Raw genomic sequence first — 14,273 nt, 5'->3', positions numbered from 1 at the left:
CTGATTTTTCTCCACAGATGTTAACAGATCTGCTGAGTTTCTCTGACAATTTCTGTTTTTGTATCAGATTTGCACGATTTGCACTTCTTTGTTTTATTATCCCTGAGTACAGCTTGGGCAGACCAAAAACTTTGGTGCAGAAGTAAGCCATTCAGCCCATTGAATTATGTCTGTCATTCAATGAGATCACAGCTGATCTGACAATCCTCAACATCACTTTCCTGCCTTTTCCTTGTAACACTTTATTTACTTACTAATTAAAATTCAGTTTATCTCAGCATTGAATATACTTAATGACCAAGCCTCAACAGCTCTTGTTCTAAAGAGTTCCAAATAAACCTGAGAAGGTGTCTTATGTGGCCATTATTCTGAGATTATGCTCTCTGATCCTATACTTTCCCACAAGTGGAAACAACTTCATTGCATCTAATCAGGTGTATCCCCTAGGAATCTTCTATGTTTCAACAAGTGTGCCTCAACATTTTCTGAAATACCATAAATACAAGCCCAATGTACTCAATGTCCTTTCTAGTAAGAGAATCACTTCATGTGCAGGCACTATTACAATAATCAAGACTTAAATATGCAAACTAGAGATAACAAAGCGTGGAGCTGGATGAACACAGCAGGCCAAGCAGCATCTTAGGAGCACAAAAGCTGACGTTTCGGGCCACGACCCTTCATCAGAACAGAATATCAGAAATATGCAAACTGACTGGTTAAAATCAGGCTGCTATCAGATCCTAAGAAAAGGAATTCATGGAATGTCTACAAGATGGTACTTTGTCACAGCTTGTGGTAGAGGCCACTTGGGAACTGGAAGTTCTGGATTTGATTATTTGCAATGGGGCAGACTTGATTAGCTAACTTAAGGTGAAGAAACTCATGGGGCAGTAATGACAGAACGATAGAATTCACCCTGCAGTTTGAGAGCGAGAAGCTAGGATCAGATATATGAGTATTACAGTTGAGTAAAGGTAACTATAAAGACATGAGGAAGGAGCTGGCCAGAGTTGACTAGAGGGGGAGCTTAGCTGGGAAAGCAGTTCAGCAACAATGGTAGGAGTATTCTGGGTGTAATTCTGGGACGCACAGCAGAAAGTAATTTCAAGGAAGAACTAAAGGGAGGATGAGGCAACCATGGCTGACAAAGGATTTTGGGGATAACATAAAAGTAGACGACAAAGCATACAACGTGGTGAAGATTAATAGGAAGTTGGGTATTGAGAAGTCTTTTCAAACCTACAGACAATAACCAAAAAACAGCGATAAGTGGAGAGAAAATGAAATATGAAGATAAGCTAACTAGTAATATAAAAGAAGAGTATGTGTTTTTTCAGATACATAGAAGATAAGAGAGAAGCAAGAGAGGACATTGGACTGTTGGAAAACGAGGCTGAAGAAGCAGTAATGGAAAACAAAGAAATGGTGGATGAATACAATAGGTACATTGCATCAGACTACCAGAACTTCACGAGAGTTGGGCGGAGTTGACTGTAGTGACTATCACTAAGGAGAAGGTGCTGTGGAAGTGGAAAGCTCTGAAGGTCGATAAATAACCTGGAGTGGATGGACTACATCTTAGGGATTTAAAGGTGATAGTTGAGGAGATTGTGGAAGCACTGGTGGTGATCTTTCAGGAATCAATGGAATCAGGGAGAGTCCTAGAGGACTGGAAAATGACTAATGTTATGTCCTTATTTAAAAAGAGAGGAAGGCAGAAGACAAGAAATTAAAGGCTGGTTAAGTTGACTTTGGTCTTTGTAAGATTTTAGCGAGTTTGTTATTAAGGACGAGTTTGTGGAGTACTTGGAAGTGCATGGTGAAGTAGGGCAGAGTCAGCATGGCTTTAAGAAGGGGAAGGTCATGCCTGACAAATCAGTTAGAATTCTTTGGGGAGGTAATTAGCATGTTAGACAAAGGCGATTCAGTGGACATTATCTATTTGGATTGCCAGAAGTCCTTTCACAAGGTGCCACCTAGGAGGCTGTTAAGTAAGACTGTACCCGGTGTGGCTACCTCTACATTGGGGAAACCAAGCCTCCGCTTGGGGACCGCTTTGCAGAACACCTCCGCTCGGTTCGCAATAAACAACTGCACCTCCCAGTCGCGAGCCATTTTAACTCCCCCTCCCATTCCTTAGACGAAATGTCCATCATGGACCTCCTGCAGTGCCACAATGATGCCACCCGAAGGTTGCAGGAACAGCAACTCATATTCCGCTTGGGAACCCTGCAGCCCAATGGCATCAATGTGGACTTCACAAGCTTCAAAATCTCCCCTTCCCCCACTGCATCCTAAAACCAGCCCAGCTTGTCCCCGCCTCCCTAACCTGTTCTTCCTCTCACCTATCCTCTCCTCCCACCTCAAGCCGCACCTCCATTTCCTACCTACTAACCTCATCCCGCCTCCTTGACCTGTCCATCTTCCCTGGACTGACTTATTCCCTCCCTACCTCCTGCCAATACTCTCCTCTCTATCTATCTTCTTTTTTCTCCATCTTCAGTCCGCCTCCCCCTCTCTCCCTATTAATTTCAGAACCCTCTCCCCATCCCCCTCTCTGATGAAGGGTCTAGGCCCGAAACGTCAGCTTTTGTGCTCCTGAGATGCTGCTTGGCCTGCTGTGTTCATCCAGCTTTACACTTTGTTATCTTGGATTCGCCAGCATCTACAGTCCCCATTATCCCCAGAATATTAGTTGGGTCTCTAGAGTAATAGTCTAGTGATAATACTACTAGTACAATTGTCTCCCCTCTAGAAATGTTCTAACTGACTTGATGGTGGGTCATTGATGTTCATGGTGTACATTAATAAATTAGTCTTCAATGACCAAGACATTTGCAGATGATACAGAAGTTAATAGGTGGAGAATTGTGAAGAAGCGTCAGTCAAGATGCGAGGTTCCAGTCAGAGGTTTCTGGCACAGTAAGTGGAGAGCAGCATTCACTATTAGTCCAAGGTTTGGTTACAATGCAGGGGCGGGTGGTGGGTTGTGACATTGGGAAGTACTTCTGCTGCCTGGTGAGCACATAGTAGCACAAACAGGGTATCATAGAGACAGATTGCATAGCTAATGAGAGGATATGTGGAAAATAGCATTAGTAGTTTGCTAAGGTTATAAGACAAATCCTCATGAAACACCTTATAACTGACAGTTAGCTGTTTTTTGGTAAAATTCAGCTTAAATTATCTGATCAATGTTTCCACCTTTTCTGTGTTTCCCATTATTAAATCCTTATTCTCACTCTCTATGGGGCTAACACTGACTTTAATTATTCATTTTCCTTTTAAATACTGCAGAAACTCTAACTATCTTTCATATTTCTAGCTAGAATTTTGTCACACTGTAATTTGTCCCTCCTCATTTAGTTTAGTCATTCCTTGCTGATTTTTAAAATCTGCCCATTAATTTGACCTGCCAGTAATTTTCATAGCATTCTATGCCTTTTTATTTAATTTGCCACTTCTCACCCTCAAAATGGATGTGAAATTCTATCATGTGGCTATCAGCTGTCTCCTTTTCTAAAATGTCGGTAATTCATCCTGTGCACAACAATCTGAAACAGTTTGCTCCATGGTTGGCAACAGAATGAACTGCTCCAAGAAATTGTTCCTAATGCTCCTTTTGAGCTCATCTTCCCGAATATCTTTGCCAAATTGATTTGCCCAATCTATACAAATCTAGAAAAAACGTCACCTGTGATTATTGCAGTGCTTTTCTGTACATTATTTTGTTAAGCGCTTCTGTATGACTTACAAGGTTTCAGGCCAATTCACAGACAGCAATGTCCTCTGAAAATTCTGTACACATTTTGACAGGTGTGACAAATTACATCAAAACAGTTGAGACAATCTGCAACAGTATTAAAATAACAAACAGTATGCTAAATCAAAAGGCTCACCACACTCTAAAAAAAATCACCCTGTCATGCAATGTTAAACATAGAATCCCTACAGCATGGAAACAGGCCCTTCGGCTCAACAAGTCCACAGTGAACCTCGGAGCATCCCATCCACACCCATCCCCTTTTAATCTACATATCCCTGAACTCTACAGGCAATTTAGCATGGCCAATCCACCTAGCCTGCACATCTTTGTGCTGTGGGGGAAAACCAGAGCAGCTGGAGGAAACCCACACAGACGCAGGGAGAACTTACAAATTCCACACAGTCACCCGAGGCTGTAATTGAACCTTGGTCCTTGGCACTGTGAGGCAGCAGTGCTAACCACTGAGTCACCATGCCACCCTTAACAGAAGGTTGACAGAACCGTTAACAAGTTAACAAGGCTCCAAATTAACATCTTCTCCAAAGTCTAATCAATTCCTTGTTGGACAATACCCTATCGGCATACCAGGTTGCATTGAAGTTGATCCATTAGTTCGTAAGATATAATGTTTACAGACAAACACACTAACAAATAGGGGTTAAAAACATTCTCTCCATTCACTTTCAGTGGGTGGGAAAGAATCCGTCACCTTCCTAACCATTTTCTGAAGAAGGGTCTAGGCCTGAAACATCAACCTTCCTGCTCCTCTGATGCTGCTTGGCCTGCTGGGTTCATCCAGCTCTATACCTTGCTACCTTCCTAACCACGCTGGACTGTTCCCTTAATACAAGAAGTGGAAGGGGAGGGGAGGGATGTTATCAACTATTGGCAGCCCTTAAAAATTGAAAGTTTCTGGTATTTATTGTATAGCATGAGATTCCATTCAGCAACAATTACAGCAGTAATTAGCTTTCCAATGTTTGAGCGTGGGAAAATGATGGGAAGAATTATGAAAAACACAGAAGTCACAACACCCGCTGAACTATTCACAACAATTTATCTGGCATAAAACATCCTGTAACATCAATGTGTTGTTTCTATAAATAAGAAGTATTTGTTCTCAGAATGACTGGAAAACTAGCCCTCAGATGAAAGCAGGCAAGGGGATAATGGTCATCCAATGACATGAATCACTGGTTGAAAGGGTTCAGCCAACTGATTGGCACAGTGTATGTTATCTGCCCCTAAAAACATGAAACTCCTGATAAAAGAGCAATGCACCAAAAGCTTGTGATTTCAAATAATGTGAAGTAATCAATCAGCTATTGTAATATTGAATGGCGGAACAGACTTGAGGGGTTAAGTGACTTACAGATGTCCCTTACTTTAATAGTTATAGATCTCCTTGCTTGATCTCTTAGTATGAACTCATTTTGTACCAAAGTATATGCTCATAACATTTCTGCCTTGCCTTGCCCTGCCTTTTAATATTTTACTGCCTCATTCAGAACTTGAAGGGTCACAGTTTTTCTGCCTTGCCTTGCAGTTTAGTGTTGATTCAAAGCCAGGCACCTTGTAATGGTTGGCAGCTGTGATTCGGCTTAGGAGTGGACATGTTAGTGTTCTGGCACTGTGCCATGCCAATGTTACACCTTGAGTGAAATTTCCTAGTATTTACTGCATAGCACAGGATTCCATTCAACAACTATTACAGTAGTAATTAGCTTTCCAAAATTTGAGCGTGGGAAAATGGAGGGAAGAATTATGAAAAACACAAGGTCACAACACCCTCTGAACTACTCTCAACAATTTATCTAGCATAAAACATCCTGTAACGTCAATGTGTTGTTTCTCAAAATAAGAAGTATTTGTTCTCAGAAAGAATGGTAAACTAATCCTCAGACAAAGGCAGAGTAGGGGATAATGGTCATCCAATGTCATGAATAGTGGTGCCATGGCTACTGGTTGAAAGAGTTCAGCCAATTGATTGGCACAGTGTAAGTTATCTGCCCCTAAAAATGTGAAGCTCCTAATGAAGGAGCAATGCACCAAAAGCTTGTGATTTCAAATAAACCCATCGGACTATAACCTGGTGCCATGTGACTTTTGATTTTGTCCACCCCAATCCAAAAGTGGCATCTCCACATCATAAAAATATGATACAACAGTAAGTGCTGGGGGCAAAGGGAGTTCTTTTATGGAGAGCAGTTCCCATCAGTCAGTGCCCAGCGATCAGTCTTCATCAAGCAGTCCTCACCAGGCAGATGGAAAGCAGATCTGAAGAAGTGGAGGAAGACCTAGGGAAGAGTTCCCTAACACCTCAGCTAGAGAGCAGGATGTTGCCTTCACAGCTTCAGCAAGATCAACACAGTCTGTGCCAACAGCCATAGATTCATAGAATCACTACACTGTAGAAAGAGGCCATTTGGCCCATCAAGTGTGCACCAACCCACTGAAATGCATCTCATCCAGACTCAGCTCCCCACCTGTAATCCTGCATTCATCATGGCAAATCCACCTAACTTGCACATCCTTGGACACTAAAGGGAAATTTAGCATAGTCAATCAACCTTATCTGCTCATCTTTGGACAATTGCCTGCCTACTTTTAGCTGCAACTACAAGAATAAGGTAGAGAGGCTGACCATCCTTCATGTCACACAATGTTATAACCCTGTTTGAATGACAGCTTTGCTTTCAATAGTATGAATGAGATTCACAAAGAAATCCTGACAGTGTTGCTTCGGCCAGTGCTGCTGCTGAAGGTTCTAGCCCTTAGAACAGTGCTGCACGGGAGCAGGTGCTTTGGCTTACCATGTCTGTGCCAACCATGATGCCATTCCAAACTCACCCCATCTGCCTGCACATAGTTCACATCCTTCTACTTTCTGCTTGTGCATGTGTCTGTCTAAATGACTCTTAAACATTGCTATTGTAAGTGCTTCTACCACCATCCCATGTTCCAGGCACCACCCTCTGGATGAAAATCTTAACTTGCACTACTCCTCTTGTACTTTCCCTCCCGCTCACATGAAACCTACAACCCTAATATTTGACATTTCCACCCTGGGGAGAAAGATAATCCACCCTATCCATGCCTTTCATAATTTTACATACTTTCATCAGGTTGCATCTCAGACTCAGACACTTGATTACAATCAATCCAAGTTATCCCATCTCTCCTTATGGCTAATGCACTCCAATCTAGACAACATCCTGCAAAACCTCTTTTACTCCCTCTCCAAAGCCTTCACATTCTTCATATAGTGTGGTGAACAGAACGGCACAAAATACTGTAAATATGGCTTCACTACGATATTTTACAATTGTGACATAACTCACTAACTTTTATACTCAATGCCCTGACTAATGAAGGGAAGCATGTTGTATTCACCTTCTTTGCCACCTTATCCACTTGTGTTTCCACATTCAGGGAGCTATGGACTTGCACCCCAAGGTCTCTCTGTATATCAATGCTCCTAAGGGTTCTGCCATTGACAGTATAATTTCCTCCTGCATTTGATCTCCCAAAATGTGCCAACTCACATTTGCCCAGACTAAACTCCATCTGCCATTTCTCTGCCCAGTTTTCCACCTGATCTGTATTCCGTTGTATCTTTTAACAACCTTTCTCACTATCCACAACCAATTTTCGTGCCATCTGCAAACTTACTGATTAGACCACCTACATTTTCATCCAATCAATTATATAAACAATGGAGCTCCTAGTACTGATCCTTTTGGAACTGCTGAAAAACACCCTCTCACAACTACCCTCTGTCTTCTATGACCAAGCCAATGTAATTTCCAACATAGCAACTCACCATGGATCCCATGTGATTGGATCTTCTAGAACAACCTGCCATGAGGGAGCATGTCAAAATGCTTTGGTAAAGTCCATGTATGAAAAGTTCGCTGCCCTACTCCCATCAATTGTCTTTGTCACTTCCTCAAAAAAAAACTCAGTCAAGTTTGTGATTGTCCCTAAGAATCTTCTCCAATAATTTCCCTGTCACTGATGTAAGGATCACTGGCCTGTAATTCACTGGATTTTTCCTGTTTCCCTTCTTAAACAAAGGAACAACATTAGCTATTCTTCAGTCTTCTAGGACCTCACGTATAGCTAAAGAGGATACAAAGATATCTGTCAAGGCCTCGGAAATCTCTTTCTTTGCTTCCCTCAATATCCTGGGAGATCCCAGCAGGTTATGGGGATTCATCTACTGTATCTGCTTTCATTTTTTTTAAGACACCCACCACTGCCTCCTTCTTACCATCAAAATGCCCTAGAATGTTAACATACACCTCCCTATGTCCTCCTCCTTGGTGAATACTGATACAAAGTACTCATTAAGGACCTCACCACTTTCTTTGGCTCTATAAATGAATTCCCTCTTTTGATCTTGAGTGGATCGCCCTTTCCTTAGTTACTGCCTTACTCCTAATATATGTATAAAATGCCTTGGGACTTTCCTCTGGCCTCTTTTAGTCCTCCTAAATTCTTTTTTAAGATCTTTCCTACTTCTTTTATATTCCTCAAGATGTTTGTCTGATTCAGTTTCCAAAATCTTACATGTGCTTTCTCTTTCTTTTTGACTGTTTTCATTATCTCTAGTCATCTGGGGTTCCTGAATCTTCCCATCCTTATCTTTCATCCTCACAAGAACATGCTCATCCTGAACATTGATCAAATGTTCTTTAAAAGACTCCCACATCTCAGATGTGGATTTACAGTCATCCCAACCTCATTTTTCCAGTTCCTGCACAGTACTGTTGGAATTAGCAGATGATACAGAGATGGGTGGAGGGATAGGTTGTGCAGAAGAATTCAGGCAGCTGCAGAGGTAAACAGGTGCCCATTTCATGTGTTCATTTTGGACACAACATTCTATAAGTTACATGAGGAGGGGCCCTGCACTTTTGAATTAATTAACAAAAGTAAGCATTTGCTTTAATAGAGGACCAGTGACATTTTAGTACACAAATTAATGGGCAATTTGCTGGGTTTTTTGTACCTTTTTGAAGATATTTTGAAGTGAAATATTGTTTCTCTGTAACTTGTGCAAAAGGACAAAACATTAGCTCAGATTATGCTATCAGTGCTGAAGGAATGGTGCTTGCTATTCACTTTGTTGGCAGCTACTCAAAGGTTTTATGAGCAGAACATGACGTTATTGGATATCTGATTAAACTCAGTATTTATAGCAGGGCATCTGGGAATAAATTAAGAAACAGCCAGATGCTTCAAGGGATAAGATTAAAGAATCCTTGCTGAGCTGCACAGAGTCCAAACCAGGAAGCATAAAAGAGGAAATTTGAAATTCGTGTTAAACCATGTAGAGGAAAAGAAAAAAAAATGTTGATTGGATTATGAGAGAGAAATAAAAATAAGCTACATAAAACATTACAGTGTGGGGTTTCTTCATTCAGAAGTTAATTAATGTTGAAGATTTGAATACAATATTTTAAAAACTTTCAGCACTAATTAACCTCTGAAGGAATGATGCAAAACACTTGTGAAATTAAATATTCAGGCCATAACGTTGTTTGGCCATGACAATCATTAACCCTGCTTAAAAAAACTCACACACTTGTGAATTCACTAATCTGAGCTATTTCTGACACCTAAGGGCAATACCAGCAGGCAATATATCATCTTCAAATTATTGCATATCTTTCAATATTCAGCCTGTCTGCAAGAACTGTCTAATTAAGAATAGTGCATAGGCTTTCCATAGAACTATAACTGCAGCGCATTAAACCCATTGTGTATGTACTGGCTGAATTTGTTTTATAGCATTTCAGCTTACAGTGCTTCAGATGCAGTTCAAGATTCCTTATAAATGAACTGTGGGTTTCTGCCTCAACCATCAAGCTGGGTAGTGATATCCAGGCACCTAACACCCTCTGGGTGAAAATGTTTTTTCCTTAGGTTCCCTCTATTCTTTCTTTCGATCATCTTAAATCTGTGTCCCCTGTAAATAACATCTTTGTTAGGGTAAACATGTCTTTCCCATCCATTCCATCCAAACCCTTCATTATTTTGGACACCTCAATTAAGTCACTCTCCTCCTCTGTACTAAGGAAAGAAACCTTGCTTATCTAATTTTTCCTTGTGACTACAATATTCATGCTCCTGGCAACATTCTTGTAAATGTCTTCTGTCCTCAAGTATTTTATGTAATATGGTGATCAGAACTGTACACAAAATTCCAGCTGTGCCCTAATCGGTATCTTACATAGTCCTAGCAATATATCCCTGCTTTTATATCCAGTGCCTCACCAAATGAAGGAAAACACTCCATTTTTCTTGTTTTAATCTGACCTACTTCTGTTGCTCCTTTCAGGGACCTGCAGAACTCCACTCCAAGGTATCTCACTTTCCTTACCCCTCTCAATATCCTCCCATTTTGCCTGTATTCCCTTGCATTGCTTGGCCTCTCTTGTGAACCTAGAGGGCCAAAGGAAGATTCTTTAGCTCAGGAGTAGCAATAGATCGCCTTTGTACGCAAATGAGGAAGAGGCTGCCTGGAGATGGCAGCTCCCTCTCTTCAATATTTTAATGTTTAAAATAATAAAGGCTTTCAGCACCGTTGCCTGGTGGTGATGAGAAAGAGCTCATTCACAGAGTTGCCTGAGGCTGTAGTCATGTAGCTACACAGTCATAGAAGCCCCCTGATTGAGCCTGGAGTATTTGACCTAATTTTGCCACTGGGCTGCATGCAGGTATCTACATTGGTCCCCATCACGCCTACGGACCTGGGGGCAGATTGGGATATTCTGACATGATGCATTAATTGGCACTTAATTACTTGAATCAGCTACTCCCTACTTGTGGGCAGCTACTTGCTGTGCCTTCAAACAGCCCCATCCCTACTATGGGAACATGATCCAGGAGCTGGACAGAATCAGGAAAGGGAAACAAATTCCCACACGTCCTGTTTCTAGGTATGACCCTTTCAGGGGTAAAAATTCTACCATTGCCTGAAGAAAACCTGGGGGTGGGGGGGGGGGGGGGGGGGGGGGGGCGGTGCTGGGGGCGGCATGTTGGCTCAGTGGTTAGTGCTGCTACCTCACAGTGCCAGGGACCTGGGTTCAATTCAGCCCTCAGGTGTCAGTCTGTGTGGAGTTTGTACATTCTCCCTGTGTCTGTGTGCATTTCCTCCAGGTGCTCTGGTTTCCTCCGATAGTCCAAAGATGTGTGGGCTAGGTGGATTAGCCATGCTAAATTGTCCATAGTGTTCAGGGATGTGTAGATTAGGTGGGTTATAGGGGCATGGATCTGGGTGAGATGCTCTGTTGACTTGTTGGGCTGACAGGCCTATCCCCACACTGTAGGGATTCTATGACATGGTGATGTTTGGTTATGTAATTGCGCTCAGCAAGCATAGAACTAACTGCCTGTGGGTGAGAAGAAATGCTGGCCTTTTTAATAAGTTCTTAATGCCATGGCAACTGCCTGCCACAGCGGTGTGTCAGCAACCATAGCCTTATTCATTTAAAATATTTATGTAATTTAAATTTTACACACACCATGACCCCAAAGTAGTTCATTTGTGGTCTTGATACCTGTCGTGATCATCGTTACCTTGATTCCTTTTCAACAGATAAACGTAACATGTTTTTGGGACATGCACCAATTTAATATTGAGAGGAAATACAAACATGTATAAATTATTAGTACGGCACTTCAGGGAGTGCCCAGTAAAAATGAACCAACTTGTAGAGTCTATGTCTTCAGACAGTTACAGAAGTATGGCTGTCAGTAAACATATAGCTGCAATAAAACATAAGCATCTTTTTATACCAAAATGATCAGATTGAAGTAATTGCAATAACTCAAATAAGGGCAATGCAATTTTAGTTATTTATTTGATTTTCGACCAAGGAGCAGAAATGAGTCTACTGTAATCTTTAAGATACTATATTGATGTGTATTATAAATCATTCTGCCAACAATCCTGTTGCATTATGTAGGGAATACCTTATGGCATTTTCTCTGGCTGAGGTGTGATTACTTCCTTTCCAAACATGCTATGAGTCCGAGGAGATGACTCATATTTATTTCCCTTAATATCAGGTGAATTCACTCTCCCGATGCATCCATGAAGTAGTTTTGACAGCTCCACAGATAGCTCTATCCTTCTTTTGCCTGATATGTGACTGTAGGACTATGGTCTTACATTTCTCACAATGCCTGCAAGTAGCATTTCTGCACTTTATGACACTTTAATGATTTGGCTAGAGCTTTCCATTTATATTGACAATATTATTAATAACTCATTTTATATGAAACCTTTTGAATCCCCATTCCTTTATACTTTCGTGTCATATTTTTGATTGATTATGTGATAGATAAGGTGAGAGCACTTCAGAAAACAAAGAATTAATTTATTATTTTCTCTCACCACATTCTTTGTGAAAATCCCTAAGAGAAAGAGATGTTATATTTGTATTCGTTCTGTAATATGGTCTGCATATTGAAGCTCTGCATTGCTGTGTGTCAATCTTTAACAGAATATTCATCTTTCAGTTTTAATGGATTCCTGTAATTTATCCTCCTCTATTCTTGGGTTTTGAAATCCCAGAGGAAATCAAGACAATCATTTCTAGGTCATTTTTGAATTATAGTTGAATAGTAATGCGAGATTTTTCTAGGCACTAGATCTGATCAAGGCCCCTGTTTCATGCTTATTGCTCACTGATATTCTTGATGATAACTTTTAATTCCATCTCTAAGAGAAAATAAACACAGGAGTCAGTATTCATGTGTTTCAAAAATTTCCCTTCGAAGTACTATTTCCAAATGGAGCACCTTGTTATTGTATATCTTCAAATAATAATCTCATGGTGGCACATTCTTGGGTTCTTCTCTAGGGGGTGCTACTTGCTTTCCCATGGACATTTTGGGATGTCTGGTGGTATATATTTCATTTGCCAATTCTGCTAGTATTTTTGTTCTTCATAATGCTCAACAGAGGCAGTTGATGTAAGCTTGTTTGTCATTTCTGCAGGCACTGTCTAGTCTTGCCCATTTCAAGTGAGACACTCATTCATTCTGGTTACAAAAATGTAACCTGTTTATGTGTAGCCACTCTTTGAAAATAGACACCAATGAGCTAAGTAGGTTTTCAATTTGTCTCAATCTTTTCCTTCATATAAAACCTTGCCCTTGGAAAGGCCCACGCTTTGACAGCTCTAAATTAAACCTCTTTTACTGAAAGCCAATTTTACATATCCCAAAAAGCTATATTTCAGCGTTAGTTTAATTTAATGAAAGGAAATCTCAAAACTATTTCTGTATCTACATTTTGACACCAGTGTGTATTATCATCCTGAAGGTGAATGCTGTACGTAACTATGAAGTCTATCATTTAATTAAAGGTTTTAGGTAAGACTGCAAAACAAGTATTGCTTTGTAGTACTTGTTTATGGATGCCATCTGAACCCAAAGGTTTCATTAGAGCTTTTACTGCGTTCTGACAATCAAGTCTTCCCACTTTCTAATGCACAGGAAAATTTATTTTTAATTTAAATACAGTTAGCGTGAAAGGCCTGATTTCCTAATTGGGTGCGCCTGGTATGGAGTGAGATTCAGAGACCTTGAATTTCTGCCAGTTTAAATTTGATGGATGTGACATATGGTGCTGCGGGGTCATGATTTTCTGATTTGTGCATCCTATACCTGACCTAGAATACAAGACCAGAGATATACTGCTGATGCTGTATAAGGCCCTGGTCAGACTGAAGTTGGAATATTGTGAGCAGTTTTGGGCTCCGAATCTAAGCAAGGATGTGCTGGCCTTGAAAGGATTCCATAAGAGGTTTACAAGAATTCTCCCGGGGTGAAGGGCTTGTCATAAGAATAGCAGTTAAAAATGCTGGGTTTGTACTCAATGGAGTTTAGAAGTATGAGGGGCAATCTGATTTAAACTTACAAAATATTGAGAGGCCTGGATAGAGTGGAGATGGAAAAGATATTTCCACTAGCTGGAGACAGTAGGACCCGAAGGCTGAGCCTCAGAGTGAAGGGATAACCCTTTAGAATTGAGGAATTTCTTCAGCCAGAGGGTGGTAACTCTGTGGAACTCATTGTTGCAGAAGGCTGTGGAGGCCAAATCATTTGAGTATATTTAAGACAGAAACAGATAGGTTCTTGCTTGATTAGTAAGGAGATCAGGGTTATTGGGAAAAGCCAGGAGAGTGGGGTTGAGAAACATATCAGCCACGATCAAATTGTGTAGCAGACTTGATGGGCTAAATGACCTAATTCTGCTCCTATGCCTTATGGTCTTCTAAAGCAAACCACTTTTGAATTCTGCAGTGAAGTCACAGAGTTCCTTTATCTAAGAGGTTATTGATTCTTTAGTTTTTCATACTGTACCTGATCAGATTGGGTTAATGCATGGCCTTTTGAAAAATATTTTTTTTAAAAATTGAAAGAGATAGCAAGAACTTCAGATGCTGGAGTCAGACAACATTGTATGAAACTGGAGGAACATAGC

The sequence above is a fragment of the Stegostoma tigrinum genome, chromosome 5 (genome assembly GCF_030684315.1).
Source record: "Stegostoma tigrinum isolate sSteTig4 chromosome 5, sSteTig4.hap1, whole genome shotgun sequence".
Lineage (NCBI taxonomy): Eukaryota > Metazoa > Chordata > Chondrichthyes > Orectolobiformes > Stegostomatidae > Stegostoma > Stegostoma tigrinum.
Note: the sequence above shows the minus strand (reverse complement) of the source record.